The sequence below is a fragment of the Chiloscyllium punctatum genome, chromosome 45 (assembly GCF_047496795.1).
Source record: "Chiloscyllium punctatum isolate Juve2018m chromosome 45, sChiPun1.3, whole genome shotgun sequence".
In the NCBI taxonomy this organism is placed as follows: Eukaryota; Metazoa; Chordata; class Chondrichthyes; order Orectolobiformes; family Hemiscylliidae; genus Chiloscyllium; species Chiloscyllium punctatum.
Genome location: NC_092783.1, coordinates 54134605 through 54141736, shown reverse-complemented (window position 1 = coordinate 54141736; position 7132 = coordinate 54134605). Strand labels below are relative to the sequence as shown.

Sequence of the window (7132 nt, the reverse complement as noted above, 5' to 3'; positions counted from 1 at the left end):
AGATGTTGAGAGGCAATCTAGTTGAAGAGGTCATTGTTTCAGGATAAGGGTTGACAGATTTAAAACATGTCGAGTTACTTCTCTCAGAGGGTTGCGAATTTGTGGAATTCACTCCCCCTGAATGCATTGGATGCCAGGACATTGAGTAAATTGAGGGTGGAGATGGACAGATGTTTGATTTAGTAATGGGTTGAAGGGTTATGAAGAGTGGGAAGGAATGTGGAGTTGAGGCTAAGATGGGATCGGCCATGGGATCATACCAAAGGGCTGAATACCCTATTCCTGCTCCTAGTTTTTAAGTACCTGCCTTGTTCACATTGAGTGAAAGGCGTGGGATTACATTGAAAATTGCCCCTGAACTCTTTTAGTAATCTCTTTAAAGGGAAGTTAATAATCTGTTTATTATATATAACATTGCTAGAGGTAGAATTCCTACTATGTTCATTCCTCCCATACAAAGACTTGCAGTTATGTAACATCTTTCACAGCTTCTGAATGTCAACATCAATAAAGTACTTCAGCAGTGTTGCAAAATAGGAAATGCAACAGATTCTATGTGCACATCAAGAACCCACATATAACAATTACCGTCTCATTGATCAGGGGTTGGGGGCAGTCAGTGCAGACTTGATGGCCAAATGGCTTCTTTCTGCACTGAGCAGATTCTGTGATTTTCTGCTGGCTGAGAGATGAATGTTGGCTATAAGGGAGACACCCAATCTCCCTCCATCTTGTTCTTTTTCAAAATGCTACTGTGGAATCTCCTGTTGAAGCTAGAGTGCAAATCAGATGGATCGCTGCAGAATTTACAAAAACTAGTCCCTTTTCTTTCTGCAATGTCATCTGATTACAGGCGTGAGCTTATTTTACATTAGACTTATTGATCAAGGCTCCCATTCATTCAACTATTACACAACAGCAATCAGATCTAACTACCTCAGTGATCATCTGTGTTGGTGCTGTCATGACTTGTTTAGATTTTACATCAGTGACAGTTTAGTTGAAAATAATTTGGCTTATCAAGATTTTTGTTTGATAAAACATTGACATAACATTGGTGAAACATGATCACATTCTCATCTTCATGCCAGTTTGAACTAATTGTGCAAGAGGGTTCGGTGGTAGTGTCCCTACCTCTGACCTGGATGGCTTGAGTTCAAGTTCCAACTACAGCAGAGGTGTGTCATGAACAGGTTGAATAGGAAATTTCCAATCCTGCAAAACTATGTCAAAACAACCTTGAAATGAAATCTGATCTACCATCATTGTTATTTTATACTTCACATACTGCTGCCGATAGGCAATAGGTAAATATGCATGAGTTTATTTTATTTGTTTTATGGGAAGTGGGCATCACTGGATGGACCAGCATTATCTATCCCTAACTTGCCCTTGAAAAGGTGGTGGCAGGCTCCTTTCTTGGATCTCTGCAGTTCATTTGGTGATGGTAGACCACACAACATGATGTGTTTTTTTTTATTTGAACACAGTTGATTAATTTTCTGTGAGAGAGAAGCTTGAATATTTTCATTGCAAAAAGTGACCGCCTTGGAACAATTTGCAGCCACTTTTTCTTCGCTTAAGAATTCACATTAGTTTTCCAATCAGTCACACTAAGCTCCACACTCAAATTATGACAACTATTCTTTGAACCTCTGTAATGGAACATCAAGCACTGATTAGGAAAATGATAAGCAGAGTACAATGTAGTCCTTTCAAGTAGGACTTGTGGAATCTGTAGATTGTCTGTGATTGCTTGTAGAAAACCTTAGTTTTGCTAAAGTCAGACCGGTTGATATCACAGTCGGAAAATGCTGAAAATAGCCAGCAGATCTGCCAGAGTAAAGACTAGCGAGAAATTAGTAGTGCTTCAGCTCCATGGTTGTTTTTCAGATTCTATCAGATTTCAGGTATTTTAGGAGCAGAAGAGAATGTAAAGGCCATTCAGGCTTTTAAGGCTGGTCCACTATTCTGTAAGGTCAGGCTTATGCCCGAAACGTCGATTCTCCTGTTCCTTGGATGCTGCCTGACCTGCTGTGCTTTTCCAGCAACACATTTTCAACTCTGATCTCCAACATCTGCAGTCCTTACTTTCTCCCCACTATTCTGTAAGATTGTCTTGGCTTTGCTTTTCTCTCTGGACCCCAAACCCCATTACCCTTGACTTCCTTGTCCATCAGAAATTTATCAACTCGACATGAGTACATGCAAAGGCCAGGCCTCCATTATCTTAAGGGGAAGGAAATTCCATAAAAGACCTTGTGAGAGGGAAAAAACATCTCTGACTTAAAAGGTGGTGCTCTTATTTCAACATAATGTTCCCTAATTTTAGCATCCCCCTACACAAGGAAACATCCTCCTGGTATCTCTGTCCAGTCCCCTCACGAGTTTGTGCTTCATTTGAGATTTACAGCATAATAATGTTGCATTATTATGTCTTAGGCACCAGATTACCAAAACGTGGACTTTAACTGCATACCGAATACTACAATATCGACAAGACACTGTGCAGTGTACACCTTACTGCGGGATAGTGTTTAGAGTTAAACTTCCCAACGGTTGGCAGGAGAGCCTGGGGGTTGTCAACACACCATGAAAGAATAAGACAAAAGACAAACCACATGGCAATTGGTACATTTAATAGGCAGTTGCTATGCTCTGTGCCTTGAATGCAATATAGAAACAGAAGCAGAAGCAACCTTCAACACAAGGCCAGCTCATGTCATGTCTCCTCATCAGGTGAAACACACACAATACATCAAACAATATCAAGGCAGATACACTTCACTGGTAAACCATCCAACTTGTCAAAACCTGTCAGGTTTCAGAGGAAGCCAAGCATCAAGTACATCAGCATGTCACGTTTGCAGTATGGTTGTTACACTTAAAGCCTAGCTGGAAGGCTGGACTTAAATCAGCTTGCAAAACACCATGGCCTTCCATGAGAATGTCTGTAAACCTCACTGATGTGCTTCTTACATCATCATGCTCCAGCCGACATCAAAGGTGCACAACGCTCTCTTCTTCAAATTAAAACACCACAACCCTTTGTTGAACCTGTTGCAAAGCCACATTTAGGAAATTTATTCGTGTTATGAATCCATCTCAGCAAGATATGCAATCAGTGAGCCAGCTTAAGTATTGCAAATCTTCTTTCTGGGTCACGTAGCCAGAGAGACTCAGTGGAGAAGGTTGTCTATGCGCACTTTGTACAGCAAAATACAGAAGCTGTTTAAACTGGGTATACAGTTTTGGTTACATGCACATGAAAAAGCTTACCCCTGGTGTTTGAAGAACACAACAGATCTACAGGTTTCCAAACTCCCAGCATTGCCCTAGCATTACTAGGAATTAAAGATTAATCTCCAGGACAGCTAGGGAGAAAAATAATTGAAAAAAAAAGCCTTTGGAAATTCCCTTTAGTTACAGGAGATGGCAAGAAAAGGGTTGATTGACCAGGCAGGTTGAAGGCAATTGAAAGACAACTTAAGGAATAAGTCAAACCTGAGTAGGCAACCCCATCTTCAGTTCAGCTTACATTCTGGTATGCTAATGGTGTCAAATACATAATTTAAACTATTCTGATATGTTGTTCCAGCATCAATACAAAACAAACCTGTCACCGCTACATGGCTTCCTTTCCCAAATTATATTATTCCCAGATTGGTGCTATTTGTTTCCCAATTAAATTTTTATTTTGCTGTATAATAATACTGTGACAAATGTGCAGTTGATAATATTACCATTTTTGGAAGCTCAAATAGATGAAAATGGCTCACAATAAAGTCAATGGCTACAGAATTCTGAATACAAAGAGCAATACCTCAAAAAGCAATGCAGCATAGAGTAAAAAAAGAACTGAAAGCAAGAGGGAGAAGGAGAAAACAGAAATTGAGAAGGCGGTTGATAACAAAGTTAAAGAGAGGTCTTTTTGTTTTTTAAAAGTAACTCAATAGTGGGACAGTAAAGAGATCAGAAAACATTTTTTTAAGAAATCCCAAATCCTCTTCATTGCCAAGTCTGTCCATACTCTACTTGCACCAAATCCCATTTACTTATCCTCCCTGCTTGTCAAGATATCATCATTTTCGTTTTAATCATTAGAAACAGGAGCAGTAAAAGGCCATTTGGGCCCTCAAACATGCTCCATTATTCAACAGATTCATAACTGACCTGACTGTAACCCGAATGCTTGACCCTTCTGTCTACCTCAGCCTTGAATATATTCAATGACCTAGCCTCCACTGCTCACTCTGGAAGAGAATTCTAAAGACAAGACTATCTGAGAGAAGCAATTCTTCCTCTTAAACAGGAGACTCCTAATATTTAATCTGTGTCCCCTAGTTTGAGATTCCACCATGACAGGAAACAGTATCTCAGTGTCGATCCAGTCAAATCTTTTCAGAGTTTTACAAGTTTCAATAACATTACCTCTCATTCATCCAAACTCAGAGTATAAGCGCAGCCTACTCAACCTTTCCTCATAAGACAGCCTCTCTATACTTGGAATCAGCCAAGTGAACTTCCCCTAAACTCTTTCCTTGTTGGCACGGTGGCTCAGTGGTTAGCACTGCTGCCTCACAACTCCAGGTTCGATTCCAGCGTTAGGCGACTGTCTGTGTGGAGACATTCTCCCTGTGTCTGTGTGGGTTTCCCCTGGGCGCTCGAGTTTCCCCCCACAGCACACAAAGATGTGCAGGTCAGGTGAATTGGCCATGCTAAATTGCCCATAAGTTAGGTGCGTTAGTCAGAGGGAAATAGGTCTGGGTGGGTTACTCTTTGGAGGGTCGGTGTGGACTTGTTGGGCTGAAGGGCCTGTTCCCACACTGTAGGGAATCTAATCTAATAAAAATTATTTAAGGAAAGAAGTTAAGGTGCAATCTCACCAGTTCCTGTACATCTAGTGTCTGCCAGCACTATTTATGGCCATTCTCTTCCCTAGCTCTATAGCTTCCTCAAACCCTGTAATCCTCTAAGATACCTGTGTTCCAAAACCTTGGGTCACCTATTCTAATATTTGACAGATTTGACAGATTTTGTTTCATGAAATCTTCCGTGGAGTACCAAAATGGCTATAGAAATGTGGTTTGATTTTTTTTTTTGTTTGAGCATCTATGGAAATGACAGTGGAACAGAGAGAACAAGGATCCAAACTGTACCAGAGAAGCAAGTCATGCCTCCTGGGGCCTGCCAGCAGAGGGAAAAGAGGCATTAGAAGTGAAATCTACAGTCATCAGTTGAAAGTACTCACCACTGCATAATGGAATAGGATTGAGGGGCTGAATGGCCCATGACCTCTTATGATAGAGGCCAAGGAACTCATACATGTGGCTGCTTGAGGGAGTTGGAGGGATACATAATGGAGGAGAAGCAGTTTTGGAAGCTTGGACTTGATAAAGGCATGGATTAAGATTTTGACATTAATAATTAGTGGCAATTGATAATACTGAAGAAAACCATTTGAGCAATGGAACAAAATCCCTAAAATAATGAAAGAAAAATGGACAAATAATGAACAATTACTGATTGCGTAAAAAAAAAGTGCTGAGAAAATGGAAGCACATCAATTTTCCAATGAAATTGGTGAAAATTCAACATCGTATGTCCACACATTAGTCAAGGAAGCTTGACGGCAGTACACTAAATTTCATTTGAACAAAGTTATTCTGAAATCACATTTTTCCATGGACACTGTGGAAATGATTTTAAAAATCTATTCATCTCAAGTTTCCAACATTGTCAGTGCTATCAGGGACCAACAAACTAAACAAAATTTCTTTATCAACAGAATTCTCATAGCTGGAAGAAGTTATAACAGAGTTGAAGCAGAGTTATGATTTACAGATTTCAGGCGAGTCTCTTGATGTCTTTATGGTATTGGTTTGTTAGTGCGACAGTAATCCAGTGATCTGTGATTCCATTGGATTAGAAGCTATACAAGGACCAAGTGTTAATGGATTAATAAATCAACAGTGATATTGCATCAAGTTGACTCAGTGAAGCTGTGGTGACCACAGATTGTTAATTTGATGTGACTTGGTGATGCCAGTTTATAAGCTCGATGAATATTGGTAATGTTTGAAGACTCTAATCAGTAACACCTGCTTTGGCTACTATCCTACTCTTTATGCAGTTTCTCTTTTGTAGATATAAAAATAATTTCTCATCAGGAAGCAATTGTTTGCAGAAAGTCTTGAAGGGCTGTTGTAGCTCACACTCCCCTCGATTAACTTGAAGCAACCAGGTATGGGGCAAGTTGGGTGAAATTATTTGGCTCACACTCTTTCTCTGTAAAAACAAACACAAAACTGCTCATCATGCTGCCAGTACTGCCCAGCTGCTGATGTCACATAAAATATAAAGCCTCTTTGTTTGCTGCAGGGATCTTATATTGTTTGTCTTTTCACCACTGTTAATTCCAGTGCTCTAACTGCTTGGTGTGCAGCCAAGTTTGCTGCAGCCAGTTTCCAGCACAATATTCACAGTCACTTCAGGTCTCACTGAACATTTTGGGGAAATTTGAGGGGATTTCCAGCTGCATTAATGTATGAAGAAAAACCATTTGTTGCTTCATGGAAGCCCATGGTGTTCACAAAGCTGCAAGAAACAAGACAAGAACATTACCATCTGCAGGGAGTAAGACACTAAAAACAAATAACTGTTGCATTTATTCTCAACATACTTGTGAGACCTTGCCATCAGTTCATTTCTACTCTGCTAGCTAGATGTATGAAGGGGTATGGAGCTAAGCAGGGTGAATGGAGTTGATGCACTGTATGAACAATGGAGAAGATTCAAGGGGCTGAAAGGTCTTCTCTTGTTCCCATCTATTTGCAAAATACAATGAGAAAAATTCTTAAGGACTATCCTCATGGCTGTGTGCAAAACTGCAGCATGCATAGGATTTCTTTAGGGGTCCTGAAGCATTTCTGATCGATGTCTACACCCCCATCCCAACTTTAAAATGGTAGAGGCCTCACTGTCATGACCATTTGCAAGAACTTGGAGCCTGCTTCTAAGAGAGGAGCTTGGTCCTGACTCAATAAAGCTAGTGTTGTCATTGAGTCATTGAGATGTACAGCATGGAAACAGACCCTTCGGTCTAACCCGTCCATGCCGACCAGATATCCCA

At 40.4% G+C, this 7132-nt stretch overlaps 1 protein-coding gene across 1 annotated transcript in view; it reads right to left on the bottom strand.

The window, feature by feature from the left end:
* Positions 1-2628: 2628 nt before the first annotated feature.
* The window catches only part of LOC140467439 (uncharacterized), a 63679-nt gene continuing 59175 nt past the window's right edge, over positions 2629-7132 (bottom strand). The window contains exon 9 of the mRNA XM_072563792.1: positions 2629-6597. The gene's annotated coding sequence lies outside the window, so the exon portion shown is untranslated. The remainder of the gene's footprint in view (positions 6598-7132) is intronic.